Source organism: Ptychodera flava, chromosome 1, assembly GCF_041260155.1.
Source record: "Ptychodera flava strain L36383 chromosome 1, AS_Pfla_20210202, whole genome shotgun sequence".
Lineage (NCBI taxonomy): Eukaryota > Metazoa > Hemichordata > Enteropneusta > Ptychoderidae > Ptychodera > Ptychodera flava.
The window spans coordinates 21,209,547-21,233,466 of NC_091928.1; the positions used below are offsets into that span (position 1 = coordinate 21,209,547).

General features: G+C 36.6%; 1 protein-coding gene across 1 annotated transcript in view; it reads left to right on the forward strand.

Annotated features, from left to right (window-relative positions):
* LOC139134193 (uncharacterized) overlaps positions 1 to 23,920 on the forward strand; it is a 41,549-nt gene that overhangs the window by 5,527 nt on the left and 12,102 nt on the right. The gene's annotated exons all lie outside the window — the stretch shown is intronic.

Genomic DNA, 23,920 nt, shown 5'->3' on the forward strand with positions numbered 1-23,920 from the left:
TTGTTCTCTTTGATAACATGCAAGCAACAAAATTAATGTACCATAAAGCTGGCTTACGTATAAATCACATAATATTTAGCGCATATCGAGATTTTTCCACTCGATTCCTTTCAGTCTTGCGAGGGTAAACACAGAAATCTGTCTGCGTGTTTTGTACACCAAAAAACACTTAGATTGAATGCTGTGGATCTATGCCCTTGAAGCCTTGATTATATGCTTCAGGAAGTAGCTGTGCACTGTGCAATTTAAATGACACAATAAACATGAGTGACCTGACAAATGGCCCATCTCTTCCTGCAAACAAATTGTATATAGTTCATTAGCCGCTAAAACAGCGGGGGATAATTCAAAAGTTCTTATTATCACGTCTTTCTATGGATTGGAGCATTTTGGTTAAACGGGTATCGAGTATCAACATTTCAAACGACTATCACTGCTGAAATATGTTGCAGCTTTTCAATGTAAATAGGAAAATTAGGATCGCAGAAATGAAAAGCACGAGTGGAACTATTCAGGATAACAGTGTGGTGAACCAAGGTTAAAGATATGTGTATGTTTACTTTTTTCCGGTATTCTTAACCGCGTCCTTGCTCTTTTTAAACAATCATGACCTTTTCTCCTCAACATGTATCCTTATTCCATTCACAAAATCACGTCTGATGCCAAATTATGCAATTATTCTATAATAGATACAAGTATATTTGCATTTAAGATCATACATGTGTACATATGTGTGGAGGATTGTGATGTAGGTTCGGTTGGTAGGTAGGTAGGTAGGTAGGTAGGTAGGTAGGTAGGTAGGTACTATGCATGTATGTATGTATGTATGTAGGTAGGTAGGTAGGTAGGTAGGTAGGTAGGTAGGTAGGCAGGCAGGGTAGGTAGGCAGGCAGGCAGGCAGGCAGGCAGGCAGGCAGGCAGGCAGGCAGGCATGCATGCATGCATGCATGCATGCATGCAGCATGCATGGATGGATGGATGGATGTATGTATGTATGTATGTATGTATGTATGTATGTATGTATGTATGTATGTATGTATGTATGTTCATAATCTGCATCGCATCTACACAGCAACTGAAAGTTATATACGGCAGCACTTTTAAATCGTTTGCTTCAATCAAATTTGGAATTTTGTCGGCTCAAAGCAAGACGGAAACTTGTTACTTGTAGATGATGCTTCTGGTTTTGCATAGATCAGGCCCAATTATATGGTATTAGCAACACTCGGACGAATCTTATTCCTGTTAGAATTTTAAATAAGGTGAAATTGCAGTATGATAGGAGCGGCTACAGGATTCTGAACGTACGGGATAGTGACATTTATATGTTGAAGTCGGTACGCCGGTGTGGCTGCCGTTGGAAATGGCGGCTGACGTGTTAATCGAACTCACGCACTAACGAGAATTTCAAACTGAATACATTCTTTGACTAAATCCTGTGAAACAGATGTGCGTAGTTGCCCGTGTCTCGTTGTTGCTCACCATTGATATTACCCAAGTCCCAAGTCATCTTCTATAATGTTGATAGTCTAGTCTGCGAAATATGTGTCCGGTAAATCCGTTAATGTCCGGTGAAACCTTTTTTTGTTGTTGATGTGCAACGATAAGAAATGAAGACGGCTGAAACATCGATAAAAACCATGGCGACTGGCACGGAAATTAATTCCAGAGCTTTTAGCAAGCCCGATGCCTTGTTAACCCAATAACGATAAATTTGATTTCCATGATGAATTTTCCCAGCCAGGCACATCATGGAAATAAAGCGTTGACTTCCAGGTTACAGTAATGGTAATAGACTCAGTCAAGGTTACTCAAGCTAAACCATTATTTTAGCGGTCGGCGTAGTAAATGAAAAGCAGCTGCTTTCCGAATATTTCCGCCGTGTTAACAGTCCCTATTGAACGTGTTGTATGTCACACTAGCACTATAATTTGACTTTGATATCGCACAAAACATTGAACAAGAATGGTGAAAAATAATAGTCACGTTTTGCTGTTTACATGCGATCAAATACATTTTCTCACCAAATCAATATGAATTATATATATATATATATATATATATATATATATATATATATATATATATACATATATATATGTATTTGATATATATATATAATACATATAAATAGCAACAAGTATATATGATATGTGCATATACATATATATAAGTAACATAAGTAACATCATATATATATATATATATATATATATATATATATATATATATATATATATATATATATATATATATATATATATAAGACAAACATAGATTGATTACCCTATCATTCTGTCTTCTTTCTATGGCATGAACAACGTTTACATTCGATTGAGGTAACTCTAAACACGATTGGAACTAATTTGGGATAATTGGATGGTGAAGTAATATAAGTTTAATGTGCAAAATGTTAGCTCAACTGCTTTCCTTTGTAAGTTATACACTTGTTTTTATGAGTAATTTGTAATTTTGTAACATTCAGCTATGGGGCACCTAACACTTATGAGAAATTTGAAAAATATGAAGATCCGATTATCCAAACTATTTCCAATCGTGCTTATATCTAAAGTGATTCAAATATATTGTGATTCTGGGGTAATATGCCCCTGTCAGGTCGGAAAAACTCAAGCCGACATACTAAACACTGCCATTCTGGTTGATTAGCCTTGGCTTTCCCTGGTCGCTTTATCGGCATTGTCAGTGTAATTTCAAATATCAACAGCGTATGGTTGTGGGTTAGACTACAAGTAAAACTGTGATAACGGGATATTTGCAGATCACTGACATGCCCCCCCCCCCTGTGCTTTTCCTCGTGTTGAGGTAATTTGTCTTGATGCTGTTTATGAGTCACATAGTCTCTACGCAAATGAAAACCAAATGAAATGTAATTGCCGACGATTGAAGTTCAATTTTACAGAGGTCAGGGTATAATACATGCCTTTTGTTGAAAAGAATCAACTCAAGATTCCATGCGGTCAAAGGTCAATGATTTATACTGAAATTAACCTATTCAGAGATGAATCAGTCGTTTTTTCTCAGTTGTCTGATTGAGAACCATAAACATGGTCAATTCTTGTTTTTTATACTTGCCAAACAAACATTGAACAGGAAAAGTACATTGCTGTGTTGTTGCTTTTTAGAGAATAATTCTCGTCTACATTATTAAAAGAAACGAGTGTATACCATAGTTTTCTAATTAACACCTTGGCGAATGTACTATCGTTGCTTGATTCTGTGTTCTTCTCGCCGTTTAGGAACTTCTTGCTTTCATGCCATCGATAACGTTCGAAACGGGCTGGGAATTGCACTTTTTCAAACCGATCAATACTTGCTGGCATCGTGCAATTAATTATACCCATGCAAATATTTGGTAATATAAGCTGTAGCTTAATATTTGATTAATCAGCTGAAAATATAGTGTAACCCTAATATGGCTGTATGTTTGTTTTCACGATATTCAAAATATTCCATGACAACTTTTCCCCACACAGACTTAGACGGGGTGGCTGAGACCAATCTTGATTGAAATTGGTCTTAGCCACCCCGTCTATTAAAATTCATGAGTTCACTTTTCTTGTTTACGTACATACTTATATCAGATGGAAATCTGAGGATTTGCGATTACATCAGGTTGACAACCCCACACAAGAGCAATGAATGTAAAAAGTGTGAAAGAGGCTCCCACCTAACTATCCAAAATGTTTTTGTGTCGAGTTTGTGTTTGATTCGTTTCAAAAATGTGTTCCTACATTCTTATCCGATTGTTTGTGTTAACAAAAATGTTTGTTTCGCCTCGGATATTTGTAGGGAAGTTTGGATCAGTGTGTACGGTAATGTTTTGTTTGTGTGGGGAAAGCTTATGGCGAGACGCAGCCGGACCTATTGTGTTACAGAGTTGATAGAGTGGCCCTTCGACGCTTGCGTTTCGAAACCCGAGTGTGGTTTCTCATCAGTCGCAGTGTAGATTCTTTCCTAAGTTTGTGTTTGTGTAAAATTATTTTAATGCATTTTAGTGGTCTGCTCTTCGAGTAGCGAGGCAATATATTAATGTTTGGGTCTCGTTGTGAGTCCGTTTGGTGGTTCAGTTCGTTTGTTCTATGTTTCTTTACTTCAGTAAATTTTGTTTTGAATTGTGTGTCTTTAGAATTTTGCCGAGGTTTGTGTATTTTTAGGCAATAAGTACCACTGCGGGGTACGGATTTTATGTTTTCTGGATCAAGATACTTACAAGTATCATGATCGATGTGTTTGTTCTCGTACATTTTGTTTAATAGTTCGTGTACTTTGTTTACTGTTTGTTCTGTGTCGTCACTGGCTAGTTGTGTATAATACTTAGTGTTGCGTAATTGCCTTTCGCATTCGTGTACGTAATCTTTTGTGTTGACAAAGACAAAACCCGACCCTTGTCGAAGGGTTTTTATGGTAATTTGTCTACTGTTTGCAAGCTGGTTTATCGCGATTCTTTGGGCATGCGACATGTTTTGTTTTCTTGTTTGAAAGGGTATCTCTAGAAGTGCGAGTTTAGCAGCTTCAGATAGCTTTCAGGTTTTTGTATTTTTTGCTGTTCGTGGAGTCCAATTTGACTTTTCTTGAATTGATGTTGTTGCGATTGTTCGTGTCTCATGATGTCTCCGGTGTTTGGCTTAATTGCTAATGAAACTTTTAATGTTAATTGTTTTCCAAGTCAACTATCCAAGCATTTTAAGAGGGGTGATCAAAAAGGCCAGAACAGCCAATTTTGACCAACCGGGTTCAAGAACCCGGGAAAGGTGTTTAAAGTGTGCGATAGATGTGTTTACGACATAAACATTACGAACAGTAGGATTAAGATAGGTATGAATAATCCAAACTGCCCAGTTTCTGTGTGGGGAAAAGTTGGAATGCCAGCTTCTGAAGCGCTTTCAAAATAATTTGCACTTTGTGGTTTATTATTCCCAAGCAACCTCTCCTAAGAATTAATGGTCCTAAGACCGTTGATAGCGAAAAGAATTGAACATACGTGATATTTGCATCTCCGTGGTTTTAGTGTCAATATCAAAGTCAAAAGTAATTTGCGCGTTATATGACTATAACCATGACTGATGTGCTCATTTCCGGCTGCGATATGCTGAGCAATTAATCGGTGTGCCTTGTATTTGGCTGAGCTTTGTGGCATCGAATTTATCATCGGACGTTCACAAGGTTGAGTTTGTCATGCAAAATGCACCGTTGACACAGAATTAAACGTTCGTCATTTTTTGGTCTTCTACACTTGGTGAGGACTAATTTACTTTGAGACGTATGGAAGAAATTATAGTCCCACTAGCTGTATAGTTATTTCATGATTGGTGGTGATTTTAATGCAAGAACTGGTCAGAAAATGATTTTATATCAGATGACTCCATGACCATTTACCAGTTGATGACTCTGTGTACACACCGTCTCAATTCCACATCCATAGACATTCCAAAGACAAAATTGTAAACGAACCTGGCAAGCACTTACTAGACATCTGTAAGAATTTTGACATGCATATCATTAATGGTAGAACAGCCAATGACAATCCAGGCAATTTTACCTGTGTCACTTCAAACGGCTGTAGTGTTGTGGATTATATCATACTCTCTGCTCAGTGTTTTTCTTATTTAAATGATTTTGAGGTTTTGTCGAGAATCGACTCGCATCATTTTCCGATTCTGTGTCAATTGCATTGTTTAAAAGATGTAAGCGTTCATTCCAAAGTGTGTACTGATAATGCTATCCCCGACTGTGTTCGTTTCCGCATGTCGGAAAAATGTAGAGAAACTTTCAAGGAAAATCTTACCTCCCCATCTGTATTGTGCATGTTAGAGAATGCCCGCCACAATATTTCAAACATTTCTCAAGCTATTTCTACTCTAAATGAGGCACTAAAGACAGCAGGTGCGGATGGTCGCTGTCAGTACAGTCGACGGAATGATCGCAAATCTGACCAGCCATCTTGGTTTGGTGTTTCTTGTCAACGAGCAAAACGTGCTGCTCATGACAAATTGAAGTTGTTTAGAAAAAATAGTTCTATGGAAACCTTAAATGATTACAAAAATGCAAAGAAACACTTCAAACAAACATGTAAACTCTCAAAGAAAAAATTCCAGGAGTCGATACATAAACAGTTTCAGGAAGCCTCTCAAAATAATTGTGGTGAGTTTTGGTCAATTTTAAAATCTTTATTGAAATGTAAAGGTAACGCTTCCGATGAGATCAGTATTGATGCATGGTACAATTACTTTAAGTCACTTTATGAAGAGTGTTATGATATTGAGTCAGGAGATTTGGATTTTCTCAGAACTGTAGAAGAGGCTATTAACCATTTTACAAATGGTAACAACCAGCCTGAGGGTGGTGGTGATGATGATGATGATGATGATGAATTGAATAATATTTTAAATAGTCCTATCAGTGAAAATGAGGTGTTAAAATGTCTGAAAAAATTAAAATCAGGTAAAGCCCCAGGTCCAGATGGCCTTCCAAATGAGTTCTACAAGTATGCCTCAGACATTATCCTACCTTTACTTGTTGAGCTTTTTAATTGTATTTTTGAGTCTGGAATTTTCCCGTCAGAATGGACTATTAGTGGTGCGGCATAACCAAAATTTTCATAACAATTGTGCATTTTGTGATAAAAGCATGAAATTTGGTACGAATGTAGATTATCATGATATGAATCAATTTGGATACCGAGCCACCACGGGTTAAGCCTCGTTCTGGTGTGACGGCCATTTTTAATATGGCGACCATCAGTCACTATAAAATCCCATAGTTGCTGCTCTACAGATGATTCTGTGGTAAATAAAGGACGTATTTCCATCATAAATGCCTTTTAAGATTACCATTTGCATATTTTTTGTTTTAAAATCAATTTTGATACAGATCCCTCACAAGTACAGCCTCGTTCTGGTGTGGCGGCCATTTTTAAATATGACGACCATCAATTACTGTAAAATCCCGTAGTTGCTACTCTTACGGATGATTCTGCAGTGAATAGTGGATGTATTACCATCATAAATGCATATTAAGATTACAATTTGCATTTTTTATTGTTTAATAATTTCATTCTACCAGAAAATGGGTTCTCTTAATAAAATATTGACAATATGGTTGCAACAAGGCAAAAGTGGAAGATTCAAAATTGTCAAATTGAATGTTTTATACGATGATCAGCTGTCAGCTGTTCTGTCTAGTTAGACTATTAGAAGCTACTATTCAGAGTTTTTTTTTATTTATTCTTATTTGTAATCGTTGATGCACCAGTTTTAAGCATTTTTAGACTTGTAGCTGGTACGTGCGACACTCACCAGGTTTTGCAAATAGGCCTAGATCGGCCCATGGCTGTGGTGGGCAGAGTATGATGCGTCCGAGTGCAAAAACAGCGTGTTCCATGTTCTTCCAATGGATGGAGTGATCTTCAGTAGAAATATTGAATATGTGCAATATTTTGACATTGACTAATTATCTTTTCTAATTTTATTAGTCAGCCATTGACAAGTTTTGCAGGGTGTTAAATCACAAGGCCTGACATGGAAAATTGTGGGGAAATTTAACCCAATATCTTACTCTTGTTCATCTACATTCACGTGTAGGCCTACATACCAAAAGCACAATGATATTTACTGTATAACAAACCTTCTAGTTTTAACTTTAAAAACAATAACATTTGGGCGGAAATCTCTTATATATCCCCATAATTGTCAATGTTAGAGATTTATCATGTAACTACAATTAGTACATAAGTGCAGCCGTTTAAATTTGACCACGTGGAGAACACGATCATATTTTTATATTATTTTTTTGGCTATATGTACCATATATTATACATCACTTTTCATTATTTATTTCAAATGAAACTGATCTTGTGTAATTTGATATCTATTTCATAATTTAAATATTGGTTTTAGAGTTATTTCAATGGTCTATTGCATAAATATATATATGGATTCATGCCTATAATATTTTGAACATGGTATACTTTGGTACTAATTTCTTGGTCGTACATAATTTGTTGTTGAAATGCAAAAACGTGGCACCATAAATTAAATTGTATTACTCCACTTTCTTTTTAACAACATGAAAGGTAGGGAAAGCAAAGCTAAAGCACAATGCTGCACTTTTGTCCGTCATGTCCGTGCTTGGCACTCCCCGGATCTCTGCTTGCTTTTACATGGCTATTCAGCTGACGAGTATTTTATTCCTTTCCATGGTGTTTACATAGCCTAGACAACAAGTTTAAACGACAATCCTAAATATTTGCCAATCATTTTCTTGTTATTCACTTGACACATACACCCAAGACCTAAGCACGGTAGTGTTGGCTGACCAATTATCTGATCAAATGGGAACCTTCCTATACAAACAGTGACACTCCAGTCAAAATTGAAACATAAACTTTAGAGATTTTACGCAGTTCAGTATTCACAATAAATCATTTGCACATTCAGTAACACACAATTACAGAAAAGCTATTACCAAATTGTGAACGTTTTCAACATGCCAGCCCAGCTAAATCTGAACTACTTTATAAAGTATACTGAGTGTAGAAGCAATAATTAGATCGATCAAGTATCAGATACATGCTTTTAAACTATAGAACATCCTTTGATTTAATTCGTGAAGATTAGAAATGATAATTCAATATCGGATATATCCTGAAAATATTTTACTGGTGAATGCCATAAGTACTGAAGATTGGCTAGCTATATTTCTGCTTATTTATGAAGTTAAGAAATTATCATTAGAACAGCTAAATATTGGACATATCCCTATTTTTGTTAATGAAGAAAGTCCAAGCTATATGACATATCTTTAGACACTTATGCTAATTTATGAAGTTTAGAAACGATAACTAGAGCAGCTAAATATCAGGTATATCTATTCCATAATATTTTGTCAATGAAGAAAGTCCAGCTTTCTGATATATCTATACAAGTTTTTCTTCAGGAACGCCCTGGTAATTTTGACGTAATGTATAATGTTTAGAAACGATTATTGGATCAGCTAAAGTGTTGAATTAGCTGTGCTCATTGATACAGTTTAGAAAACAAAACCTTTAAAGGCTCAATTCCGCACCTTGCTTGTCATTCAGTTGGTTGTATAATTCAGTATAGTGCCTTTCTTTTTTCATCTCCATTACAGCGAGTAGAACACATACCATAATTAGGTTTCAAAAATTGTTCTGCCAAATTAAATTAGAGTTCCACATAAGAACTTTTCAGGTCAAATCTTACAAAACAAACTTGAAACAAAATAATTTAATATGCGATGCTGATTATATTTTGAGATCACCCGTGACCATGATTTTGGCTGAAAAATAAATCGCTTTAATAATGATACCCACAACCAGGTTATGTATAAGTTAGGCTCGGCATATGACTTAAACAAGACACGTTTAACAAAAATGTTCGTGGGTCTCAAAATCGTGATTTTGCGGCACCCTTCACATATGACTGTGACAGCTGTTGCATCCCAATATTTTTTCAGTTAAAAGTCTATTTCATATTTGTGACATGGCCTCGTAGCAAATAAAACGATTTTACACAAGGCATTGCCCAAAAGTCTATTTCGTATTTATAACAGGTTCTTATAGCAAATAAAACATTTCATACAAGGCATTACCCTTTATTATATGTCTAGGTTAAAAAATGGTAGAATTTGACGTTTAACAAAAAAGATGCGATTCGCAATACTTTGACTTTACAGTTCCCTTGTCCAATGCTTTTTCTGTTAAAAGTCTCCTTCATATTTTGATATGTCTCCGTAGCAAATAAAACCGATTGCATATAGAGAATTGCCTTTTTTGATATGTTTAGGTAAAAATTGGTAGAATTTGAGATAGGCAGTGACAGTAATTTGCAATATAAAGTTTGGGGTATAGGGTAAGTTTTGGTCATATTTTATGAAAGCTATGGAAGATATTGCATATTAAAATATGTTATCTAAAAGAAGAATAAAATCCCTTTCCAATGTTAGCCCACAAGCTAGGTTATGTAAAAAAATTAGCTCAGCAGATGACTTACAACAAGACAGGTTAAACGAAAATGCATGCGAGTTGGCAATACTGTAATTTTGCGGTACCCTTCAAAGTATGACCGGTAGACCTATAGCATCCCAATATTTTTCCTATCAAAAGTCTATTTCACATTTTGACATGTCCTTGTAGCAAATAAACAGATGTCATACAAAGCATTGCCTTTTGTGTTATGCCAAGGTAAAAAATTGGTAGAATTTCAGATTTTTGGGGTATTGGGTAAGTTTTGGTCCCATTTCATAAAAAAATCTATCAAAGATATTGCATATTACATATGTCATTTTAAAGAGGAATAAATTTCCATTCTAATGATATCCTACAAGTCAGATTACGTTAAAAAAAACTTAGTAGATGACTTACATGTACTACAAGAAAAAAGCACATGGATAGCAAAATGGTTATTTTGCGGTACCGTTCAAAAGTCGACCATAACAGTTATTGCATCCCTATATTTTTTCTGTCAAATTCTCTTTCGTATTCTAGGGATCCCAAGTCTTCTAAAACGATAGGTTTGTTATCCTGGGGGTGCAAGTAGACTCCTCTGGCCCACGGTCTAACATATCTTGACTGCTTACATAGCGTCATACTTTTATAGGATCTAATACCGTGCATTTTATGCATAAGAATTGTGTTTTTTGCCCGTATTTACCCGTTTAACAAGTCAGGTGGTGAAGGAAATTTAAAATAATTTTCAAATAACACTTTTCACAGTTTCTTATTGAAATTATTCAACCTAAAGTTACCCAACGACTTATGTAGTTGACATTTACTAGGTGAGAAATACCTGTCTGGTAGCCATTTTGGGAAAATGGTTGCCATGGCAACGCTTTGGTAGATTTTCAGTGGCTCGGTATCTGAATTTGTTCAGCACATATTAAGACACATCTGAGCCAAGTTTTGGTGCTTTTATCACAAAATGCACAATGGGTTTGCCATGCCGCACCACTATATCGTGTCTATTGTTATCCCACTCTTTAAAAAGGGTGCCAGAAAAGATGTGAACAATTATAGGGTATTTCTCTTCTCAACGCATTAGGAAAAATATTTACTGCGATCCTGAATGACAGATTAACTAAGTGGTCTGATAACGTAAATATCATTTCAGATTGTCAGGCTGGCTTCAGAAAGAACCATTGTACTACAGATAACATCTTTGTTCTTCACGCTATTATACAAAAATACCTGAGCATTAGACGTGGCAAATTTTACTGTTTATTTGTAGATTTCTCCAAGGCTTTCGATCGTGTGAACCATTCACTTTTGCTGTATAAATTAATTCTCTCTGGTGTCAAGGGCAATATGTATAATATCCTTCACTCAATGTACAGTAATATCAAATCTTGTGTCAGGGCTGGTAATGTAACTACAGAATACTTTCACTGTCCAGCCGGTGTTAGACAAGGTTGCATCCTTAGTCCTCTGTTGTTCAGTATTTTCATAGAAGAACTTAACTCCTTGTTCATAGCATCAGGAAAAATGGGTATACAATTAACTCAAGACATGTACAACCTTTTTTCATTATTATATGCGGACGATATTGTTATATTTTCAGACTCTGTTAGAAATTTACAATATCTCATAGACATACTTTCAAAGTTCTGTAATAAGTGGCGTATGAAAGTGAATCTGGACAAGACAAAGATTGTAATATTCCGAAAAGGAGGGCACAATGCTCGTTGGGAAAAGTGGCATTTTGGGAACACACAAATCGATGTCGTTACTTACTATAAATATTTAGGTTTACTTCTCTCCTCTCGAAATTCTTGGTCTAAAGCAGTGCATACTTTAGCCAATCAAGCTAGTAAAGCTATGAATTTGTTATCTGTTGCAAGATGGAAACTTGATTTTTTCTCATATCACTCTCACTTCAAACTGTTTGATGCCATGATTTTGCCAATCCTGTGTTACGGTTCTGAGATTTGGGGATTCCAGTTTTATGATGTTTTAGAAAAAGTACAACGTTCCTGGTGTAGGAAACTGTTAGGGGTCCCAAGTCATACCACAAATGAAGCCGTAATAGGGGAATGTGGTCGCCTACCTGTATATTATCACACTATGAAGCGATTCATACGTTATTGGGTTAAGCTGACCGAAATGCCCAGGGAAAGACTGCCAAGGCAATCATATTTAATGTTACGTAACCTTGACAACCTTGGACGACATACTTGGGCTACTTCTGTCAAACACATTCTTTACTCATATGGCTTTGGTAATGTTTGGATAAATCAAGAGATAGGCAACAAAGAAGCTTTCTTTCATTCATTTGAAACAAGAGTTTCCGATATTTTGAAACAGCAGTGGTCAGGATGTTGTGCCTCAAAACCCAAGTTGCGTACTTATGTACAATTCAAGTCATTACTTGAACCTGAAAAGTATCTTTTGAGTAACTACAATCATGAAATTTTAAGACTATTTGCTTGTTTTCGTTGTTGTGTTTTACCACTTGCAATAGAAGAAGGGAGACATCACAACATTGACCCCACAGAAAGGATATGTAAGTTGTGTTCTGGAGGTCAAGTTGAGGACGAATACCACTTTTTGCTAGTATGCCCTTTGTATGACAACCTGAGAAAACAATACTTACCACAAGATGTCGTTAGAGATCCTCACTTCCATAAATTTTTGACAATTATACTCAATCTCTGTAACTTTGTATATAAGGCATTTAAGGTAAGAGAAGAAAGTTTAAGAAATGACTGAAATATGCTGGTTTTACTATGACGTGTATTCGCTCAATTTTGAGCCAGCAACTAATGTATGCAAGAGTGATGTTTCTTTGTTTTTCTTGCGCTGTTGTTGCGTGCCTTTGCCTTTCACTCCGCTGTGCAAATATGTATTTCCATTTTCCATGTTAACCCCCCTTTGTATATGGGCCGGTGGCCTTGAAATACAAATAAACGTGCACTATGAGTGCACCTGAATCTGAATCTGAAAATCTGATAGGCGGATTTATTTTGCACGACCTCATGAAACCGATTGAATTCGGATCAAATGAGTTTACATTTTAATTTTAATTGATTGTATAACGAAATTCCGACATCGAAGTTTTAAGATTTTGCTCAGTTTTTGCTCTCATATCCTTTAAACTTATGTCCTTCCCGAATAAACGTAGAAGCTAATGTCAGCATGCAAGGGTTCTGATCAAAGAAGGACATTACCTCAAATTTACCGACTGTTGACATTCTAAATGGACTGCAGTCATTCTAAATGCATGTGCATGTATCTATGGAGATTTGTTTTCGATTTTCACACATACAAGAAGGTGAAAAACTTAAAGCCCCACTATCTGTAACTCTTGAAATTTGTTGAGCTAAAAGTGTCTTTCTATTTTCTATGGGTTTCTCTGAATTCTACCGTCTGTAGGGAAGAGGATTTGAGTGCATTACAAAACCATTCCTTGTGAAACATCGGACAAGCAATTTCAAATGTTAATGGTCATTTTGATTTCTCGCAATTTTCAAACAATGTTAATATTACAAAAGAAACATAACATACAATATCACAGTGTAAAACATGCGTTACATTGGATCACTCTGAGCACTTTCTGTGAAAATTCCTCTGTAGGTACGCACAGTATCCACGGATTTTTGCTTTGCGCGTTGGGGCTGTGATTTTATGAGTTGGCACTCATTTGAGGTTGAATCCGCCTCGAGGACAGATATTTGGGCTCTCAAACTTTTGCAATTCTTTTTCTGATCTACCAATTGTGGGGGCTAATTTTGAAGGCCTCCGTAGAGTTAACACAGGGATGGCGGCTATTTTGAATTTCAGATATCGGTAAATCTATTGTAATTAGTTTCTCTAGCACCAAAATTTGCACAGTGACCTCCGACTTTTATTCTTGATTTTGAAAGTGAACGGTTGAAAGTTTCATTGAGGAAAATTTGAGCAATTTAAAGTTTCGAGGCACATACTACCTTAATGGCAGTGTGATCTTTATGTTTAAAATTGCACACACAGTCCCAACAGAAGTGTATACACACCCCTGAGTTAGTACATTCTCACAAACTTATTTAAGTTTGAAAGTAAAATCATAAAAATATGCTAAAAGATACTATCTGGATACGAACTGAACAGTCTAATCAAATAATTTTCAAGAGCTGTGACGTTCTCAGAAATACAATCTGGTCTCAGATAACAGCAACCAATATCACTCCTTTATCAAACTGGAATAAACTCTGATCCAGATGAACAAAAACACAATTTTCTATTTCACTTTCGATTTTGTAGACCTTTTCTGTAACGGTTTTCTTTATGTACAAAGCTGTAACGCCACTTGGTCGCCCTTTAATGTAACGCTTTGTAGCGGGAGAAGAAAAAACTGTGTAATTTTTCAAAAAATCAACTTTGTCACTACTTGTACAAAACGTTTCAACCATGCCTATAACATCATAGTTTGAACAAAATGAGACAAAGTCTGCATTGCTAAGTTTTGGTTTTAAACCTCTAATGTTCCACATGATAGTTGACAAGTTCACGATTTTTGGGCCTTGACCACATCCCTATCTAACGGGACGGCTGACTGGGGAGATTTTTCCGGTACTTTCGTTGACCATACAGACAGTTTTCTTACCGTCAGTATCTGTGGTGGTTAGCTTGTCGTAGCGAACTTGAACTTTAAGCGAAGGACTCTCTTCCAGCAGTGATTTGCGCATCGCGAAAAATCTTGAGCGAATGTTTCTAATACGTTTGGAAAAGTCTTCGCTTATGCTGACATTCGTACCTTTCAGGTTCTTCGCGTTCGACAGGACGCTAGACTTGTCCTTGTACTTAGTGAACATGGCGACGATAGGTTTTGCTCCCCGTATAAGTGGTGCGTTCACAATCCGATGTACTCGTTCGAATTCAACATCTTCGGTTATATTGAGGTTGTCATTCAATATCGCCTTGACTTTCTCTTCTGAATGTTCCCAACTCTCATGTATATCATCTTGTCGTACGCCATAGAATACGAGATTATTTCTTCTGCTGCGATTTTCTAGATCATCATTTAATCGCTTCAAGTCATCGTTTTCTCTTCGTTGACGATTTAATTTCATTAAGAGTGGCATTACCTGATTCAAAGTCCATTAGCTTTGTTGTAGTTTGTTGAAGCTGTTCCCTGAAGTCTGCCATATCGTCTTCTAGAAGACGATATGGCAATCCGCCTATCTGACCCTAAAGAAGTGACGGGACTTGGCGAGGCGTATTACTGGTTTGTATCTGGCTTCACAAGTACGGCTAATCTGAAATTGCAGGATTATTTTGCAGGATTTAGATTACAGAAACAATGATAATTTTTAGGGGCAATTTGCTGCCGCTTTTATTTCCGTACAAAGGTCAATTTCCATCGAATATAACTTAAGGTAGTATGCGCCTCGTAAAAATACTTAAACTTTTGCTCAAACTTTTCGACCATTCTATTTCGAAATCGGACACTTGTCCGAAGCCAGCTTGAGTATGCCAGTCAAGTATGGTCACCACACCAGCTGTATCTCATTCACCGCATTGAAAGAGTTCGGTGTAAATTTCTCAAATACTTGTGCGGTAAAAGTGGCATAACCTACTCATCTGGCTACTACAACCAACTCTGTACCTTTTTCAAAATTCCATCTCTACAAGAGCGTAGTAGTTTTCTGGATGCCACCTTCTTTTACAAATGTATGTTCTCTTTTTATAGCAGCTCCGAAATTTTAGAGCATATCTGTCTGCATGTGCCTTCTCGCACTCTGCGCTCAAAACAACATTTTAAACCAATGTATCAAGAGTCATTGCTCATTCTTCAGCATTTTTACAAAGAACTATGAAAAATTTGAATAGTATTTTAAACAATGAGACTTTTGATATTTTTAATTGTAACTATGGGCAATTTCGCAGATTTTTATTTAATAATGTTTATTCTTTTTAGATCTGTATTTTTTACCGATGATTGTTTTTTTAACTGTGTTATTACTGTCTTTGTTTCATTGTTGTGCTCTTTGTTAGTTTCTTTTTCTTTTGCTGGAACTGTAATTGGGCGAATAAAGCAATCAATCAAGAACAAAAATCAAGGGTCACTGTACAATTTATTGTGCCAGAGAAACAAACTACTGCAAATTTACTGATATTTGTAATTCAAAAATGGCCATGATCACTGTTTTAACTCTATGGGGAAACCTTTAAAGCTTCGGATTTCAAAAATTTATGAGGGTGAAAATTTTATTTACTCCAAGAGCTTCAAAATGAGCCCACTTAACCCGGAAGATCAGAAAAGATTTTTTTTAAGATTTGAGGGTCTGAACGTTTGTCTCCGGTTCGCATTGTACCTAAATTGCACGAAACCATGCGTAACACGATCGAAAGTAATTTTGGATTATTGGGATTTTAATTGTTCACATTTATCAAAAGTGATGGATAACATATCATCACTGAAAGTAGAGATATTAAAAATTTCTCATAAAAATAAGTGATGAGTTTACCTTTGCTGATTAAACCAACATTAATGCGATATCCAAGTATCCAAAATTAGTTTCAATCGTGTTGTCAGTGTTATTTTGTTCACTAAGTCTTGCTCTGTTAGTAGTGCGAGACTTGTTGATCAACACAACTATTAACATGACACTTGAGTATTGCTACACATCCTCACGATCTTAACCATGCCATCATCAGCAATGATGGAATGTAAATTTATGAACACGCAGTAGCTTTGCCAACACAGGAATTGTATCCACATAACCAGAGTGTGATGTTTAAGCAATAATGCGCACCAAGCGACGGTATACCACCAGATTTTGACCAGTTCAAGAAATATATATAGTGTATGCACGAGCGATAGCGAGTGCACATACTGAGTGAACTGGTCAAAATCGAGTGGTATACCGTCGCTGGATATGCTTTATTGCTATTATATCATGACAGTATATTTAATTCTGGCATTGAACGTCAAAAACAGGATTTTTTTTTCTTGTCAGGAGTTCGCGCATGTGCCAACCGTGGTATATCATGAATATACCACTGTTCTTTTTACGTCTCGACCAATCAGATAGCTGCATTTGCGCCATCAATATACTGGTATGATATAATATGAATTGCTGGTCATCGAATATTTATTACTTTTACATGACCGCTATCAAGAGACGTCAGAATGATTGGGGACACCTTTGTCTGTCCTTTATAAAGTTACAACCCGATATATTGTAAGATTAAAGCCAGCCACGCCTTTAGCGAACAAATCAAACCCTAATATGTCGGCAATATTCGATTCATTGAGTCACAGTATGGTACTGCTTGTCAACAATATGTTTCGTTTTTGCCAAAATAAATTGTATGTGAGTTTAATCAGGCTTCGGTCTTCGTGTGCCTTCGCTTTATTGCATGGCATTAAACCTCATCGCCAAGTCCCCCAAACACTATATCGGTGTTGGGGCCAGCATCAAATCGTTGGCCTTCCGACAGCAGAGAACAGAGTAATCAACCAGACAGAGCACAATGTTGAAATTTCGCCATCGTGCCGGTTTCCCGAGACCAGAACGATGATGTGTGTCTCACTTTCCCTCTGGCCTGAACGTTTAATTGATTCGTTCTGTATGATTGCCTTTCTTGCAAGGATTTCATGCCTTTTGTCAGCACACTCACATCTGGTTCAGTTTACGAGTCTCCATGGGATAACTTTGTAGCAACTGTACTTTTCGTCACACCCTTTCCCATAATGCTTTCGAGTTCAGCCACTGTATTTTATTCTCAAGAGTCATCACAGGAAAACAACGTTTTCGTTTAGATTTCCTGTCAATCACGCCCAGCTTCCCCCGAATTTCCGAAGTTTTATTTTTCTAATTAGTACCCCATCATGCAGAAAAGTTTGCTTTCAACTCGGTCACCTGCGCCATATTTACATGATTTCTGAATCATTTCTATTCACAAAATATAAATACAGAAGCCTGGAAGGCAATTCTTTTTTCAATACAGACACAGTGCGTATTAATATAGCCATGCAGACTGACAGGTTCAAGCAGGTCAAGCGTATAGAACAGTGCGCTGTTTCCATTTGTATTTCTGGTACATGAATTGCTGACAGTATGTCACATCAGAGTGAAATCGCTCGTCACTCTTCATGCAATTTTGCAGCTGACAAGATATGTGTGCGTCGCTTGATAAAACCACACGAGCCTGAGTTGTCTCCAGTATGTCGAGATAAGATCCAACGTGTCCAGCATTTATGTATCAAAAGAAACGGCTGAATCGATGGCGTGTGTTGATAGTCATCGTAACGTTCGAATCAGTGGTGATAATCGTAAATCCTGGTGTGTGGTTCATCCCTGTAAACTTATCATCAGTTTGCAAGGACCGGTTGAGTTGTACCAACGTTGCCTGGAAAATATTGAAAGCAGATCAAAACGATATCTTTACCTTTGTCAAACATTTTAGATATCCTACAGAAATGTGTACAGTATTCCACGAACGGATTTCAATAATGCTAACGTTAATGAGTATAGTAAAGACTAGTTTTGATAACAACGCAGACCGGTTCGACTCGAGTAAATATTCTTTATCTAGAATTCAATTTCGAGAATTGATCGCAAGAGATATTCTATATCTAGTTTCTTATGAAATAGTGTTTCTGTTTTCATTGAATTTTACAAGTTTTTTTTAATTTTTGAAAGTCGAATGACTATGTATTCATTGCATAATCATCTCACACGCTTTAATAATTTTTTGTACTGTAATTTAGATAAGTTTACTTCGGCTTCATATTCCAAAAGCGTCTGACTTCCTTGTGAAGGAAATTAAGATGCTTTCACTATTAATAGATTTTAACTCTCTTCATCTGAAGACTTTTGTGAAACCACGGTGGAACTTTAAACAGACTTGTCACTTTAGAAGTTTCGCTCAGTCATTTACATCGTAACTCATAAGATTTATATTTACCTACGTATTGCAGCATTGAACGATGTATCTTCTGCCTTTAGGAAGTGAAAATATTTTGTTGGAACTTGCAGTCTGAATTATTAGAAGCCATAGTGACAAGTAAAGTATTTCTATTGTTGGTCCATTGAAATCGTTTCTCATATACGCTTTAAGACGTACATGCGTGTTTTTCAAGTTTGCGCACGTGACCCATGACGTGTGTGCAGCCTTAGCTTTCAATGAAGTTTGTTTTCGAAATTTGGAGGCGTGCGATAGGAACAAATGCAAAGGCCGTTCCCAACCCCAGAATAAGTAGAATTACTAATTCAAAAGTAATTCAACAGTGCACAATACTTTAAATCTACTCCATATAAAAGGGTTACGCACATCGCAAAGGTGAAGCGCCGTTGAGCACGTTCCGTTCGTTTCGCTTTCAGAATGCATTTCAAAAAACATTTCAAAAACATTTGATCCTTTTTAAGCTCCACCTGCATTTCACAGAAAGGCTAAACCCGCCCGAATTCATGAACCTGCAACCGGCACTTAGTTATAGCAGAAGTCCATTATCGATTATATTTTCCCGAGTGTAGTTGTGAATTCAAAACGGTATATAATCTGTTATACGTTGATGAATAGTTATTGCGGCATAATCTAGGGTTATTTTATATCAGTGAATATCCGCCATGATATTAAACGAATTGTTCAATCCAGCCTTTTGAGTTAATGCGATGCTGTATAGGTCCCATGAAGTACGATACCAAGGCTTAAATTGTCTGAGTAACGGCACAGCTCTTTAGAATTATTGAAATGCTTGTACTCGGCTTTGTTCCTAATCTCCCCCGACATTCTATTTACGACGCCATCGACATTTAATGGGAGCGATTTTTGTAGACATATGCTGTTTGAAAGTAAAACTCATTAAGTGTTTTTAAGCTCAGGAGAATCTTGTAGTGTGTACAGTAATCCCCTATGCAATCTGTTTTTATTCCTAGATTTATTGACACATCGCAGCGCAATGCTATGAACAATTTTATTTTTATCCGACTTAAATTTTGATGACCACTTAAAATATATCTTCTTGAAAGAGACAAGAAAAAAATGGCACGTCTAGCGATATTGGGGTGTGATGCAATGAATCGCTCTGGGTAAAGCTAATAAGAAAAGATAAATGTTTCTGGCTACGCACCAAGGTTTCGGCTTTCACTTTCATTGAAAATATTTCAATTGGTAGCCTCACCATATGCCAGTGCTGAGGTGAGATATTGCCGGAACGTGTCTGGACTGGTACAACGCTAACAAGGAACACATACGCACATATCATATACTCATCAACTACGGAGCAAAATGCCCCCGAGCGACTACTTTTACGAGACATGGTAATACGTGAATTATCATTCGGAAGAGAAGGAAAGGTGGACGACATTAGTAATAGTTTATTTAGGGTGATGCATGCTTCAAGTTTTGAATTCTTGCTCACATACTCCTCAGGGAAACTCTAAACCATACTGTTCCGTATTCAAGAATAAAAATTCGGGTTTCCCTTCATGCAAAATTAGTGATTACAGAACCAAGCACAGTATTTGACATTCAAAATGGCTGCCATACTCCGTCACGTGTTAACTCTATGGAGAAAATTAAATTTTCGCTTCTCACAAGTACAAAATGGTGGAATATTTCATTTACGTAACAGGCTTCAAACTAAGTCCTCCCAAAGAGAAGACAAGAAAAATTTTGTTAAAATCGGAGTGTCCTAAGACTGTCCATTATCCACATTCTACCTTTAACCCTTTGAGCGCCAAAGTAAATTTTTGTCACCTAAATAAAATGTACCTACCCCAGTCATTTTTTTCAGATTTTTGCTAACATTTTGATGAAAAAGTGTAGCCAATGAAATGTTATGTCCATTTGGTAAAAATTATTGATAAAATTTACAGAAAAATTCAGAAAAATTAGTAAAATGTTGCACTTCAATTTAGGCGGGAAAAATTACAGCACTCAAAGGATTAAGTTAATTTGTAAGCACAAGAAGAATCATAGCTGAACACGTCACGATTACAGTCCAGGGTCTTTCAATAGGAAAACACAACTATTAATCGTACCTTGGTGAGGTTGATTTCAATGCTCACCATATCACCAATCACAAATATGCCATTGAAACCTTCACAAATCCACAGACAAATAGAAAGACTTTCTATTTGTCTGTGACAAATTTAATGTGTCTGTGGCACGCCAAGTGTTGCGGCGCGCGAACTGAAACTAGTCACATTTTATTTTTCAATCTTTAAAGGTATACTGTCACCTGTTCCAATTTTGCCACAGTTACCACGGAAAGAGAAAATCTAACCAATCACAGATTTTAAGCGGGTGGCCGCTTTTTAAAAACAGCACCCTCACATATGCATTTTGAATACCAAGGAACGCCCCTTTGACCATATATGGGCATATTTAGATAACAGGTGACTGTATAACTTTAAATGACTGTTGTCGTCAACGTGTGTGATAGCCTTCAGCGTCCTCGTTCAAAACCGGAGATTTCGGGAAATTTAATAGTGTCCATTCTTCAATCGTCTAAGACTCAAATGCTGTTGTTCCTGCATTGTTTACTATTCTAATAGGCAAAAATTGCGTATGCTCACGTATGTCCAATATAGAAATGCAGTACACTAAGGAAGGAATTCATAAAAAATATCTTAGATCCACTAAACAGATACAAGACTTCATGACCTCTGAATGGGTTGCATACAATCCATACAAATACCCCTATCTCTTCAGGAAGATTGTTTGCAAGTCAATAGATTTTGATGAAAGTAATATGCGCGTCGAAAGTGAAAGACTTACACCTTTGCTCAGACTTTCCTCGATGAAACTTGCAATCATTCTCGTTCCAACTCAAGAACCAAAACCAGGGATTACCGTACGAGAAACAAATTACCAAACACTTACCGATATTTGAAATTCAAAATGGCTGCCATCTCTGTGTTAACTCTAGGGGCAACAAAATTTTCTGATTTCCGAAAGGTAAGACTGTGGAAATTGTTCATATGCCAAGAACTTTAAAATGAGCCCGAACAAGTGATAGGCGAGAAAAGTATCGAAATTTTGCCATGTCATTTGGCGTCTAGGTTTGTAGTCTCCTTACAAATCGAGTCCAAGCAATGTATTGAAGTTCAAAATTATCGTCTTGTTTTTCAAAACAGGAGTACAAGTGGGAGCAGGAACAAAATAATTTAACCGCGTGATTGAAACATCTGTACCGCGGTTCAGGTGGTGGAATGCACTTTTCAATATTACATTGGATAACTGAGAGAATGAGAGAATAACTAAATTGTTTTACGCAAACAACCAATATCTATAATTCGTTTGAACTGTGACACCAAGCGGACAGCAGCATGAATAAATCAGAACAAACATCATCCATTTTCTATAGCAGCACTTGAGAAATTGCTGCCACAGGAGGTAATTTCTTCGTTTTACGTGGTGAACTTTGCTTGACGGCGACGAAAAATGCCGGTGGCCAAGCATAAACCATTAGGAAAACTATTTTCAGATATGCTGCACAGATTAATTCAACGCCCACTCGCGCAGTTTTCTAATGGAGTAATTGGCACCACGGGAAAACAAGATGTTTTTACTCTGTGCAATACTTCCCGCGGGTGAATTCTGACCGTGTCATTGCAAAGGCTGCGGCATTCAACATTAAGGTTCCAAGACAAGAAATTGACCACTTTAATCTAACAATTCTCAGGTGCTTAATAAGCTCAGAACCCCCGTACATTATACATTTTCTGAAAGCCTAGATATAGGGGAACATTTTGGTAACCACAGTGTCACCATTGTTTACACAGCTATCACGTGACAGGTAATTTGCATAACCTTTTAAAATCGGTTTTCCCTATGTTTTGTCTCAATACTTCAAAATATCTTACTGAAACTTGCTGGAATGCAAGCTGTTACAAGGCTCTTCAAAAGTATGTCTCAGACTTTTTATATCTTGCTTAGTCTTTATTTGAGCACAATTTTAAAGAAATCAACTAGGGTTAAATTCACCCCTCTGGAAGTTTTTTCTGGCATAAAATTGTTTAAGTAAGTGTAAAAAAATTCTGAGGCACTCTTTCAAAGATCCTTGCAATAGTTTGCATTCATACAAATTTCAGCCACATATCTCAAAGCATTGAGACAAAACATAGGGAAAACCGAATTTTGAAAGGATATGCAAATTATCTGTCACGTGATAGTTATGTAAACAATGGTGACACTTTGGTAACCAAAATGTTGCTCTGTATCTAGGCTTTCCGAAAATATATAATTTACGGCGGTTCTGAGCTTATTAACCACTATAGAACTGGTAGCTTCAAAAAGGTCAATTTCTTGGCTCATCCCGTGTTATTTACTTAATGCATGATTTTCGAACACCAGGGTGTTACAGTATGTTAATAGTTACCCTTGAGTCTGCGCAAATTTGCAATTTGAACCAGACGTTGAAATTATGTCATACTGTGCCATTCCTAAAAATTAAAATAACACTTTTTGTCATTGGCAAATGAAAGTAAAGACTGCTTACAATATGACCATGGATACGAAATTGATTGATCGATTGATTAATTGATTGATTGATTGATTGATTGATTGATTTATTGATAACCAACTAATAAAGCCAACGTCTGTACTGTCCATTTCAGACTTCCCTCTTGATCGCTTTTCAGTTACCAAGGAAAATTAGGCATTATAGTTTCAATATAGAAGTGAATAAACTGACATTTAATGCAAATGCTGCTTTCAAGTTAAGCTATTTAAGACACGGTTTACGAGCTAGAGTACTCTGGATATCGATAAATCCGATCTACAAAGGTAACGAGTCTGTATAACGATTTAGCGGCGAAATGAGCCATACTTCACGCCACTCACGTTCTCATCAATAGTCTTGTATATCCCGACTATTAAATTGCTTTTTATTTTCTCCAAACACCATTCGCTTCTCCGTCAATAAATAAAGTGGTTTACGTCGCTTATCACTTG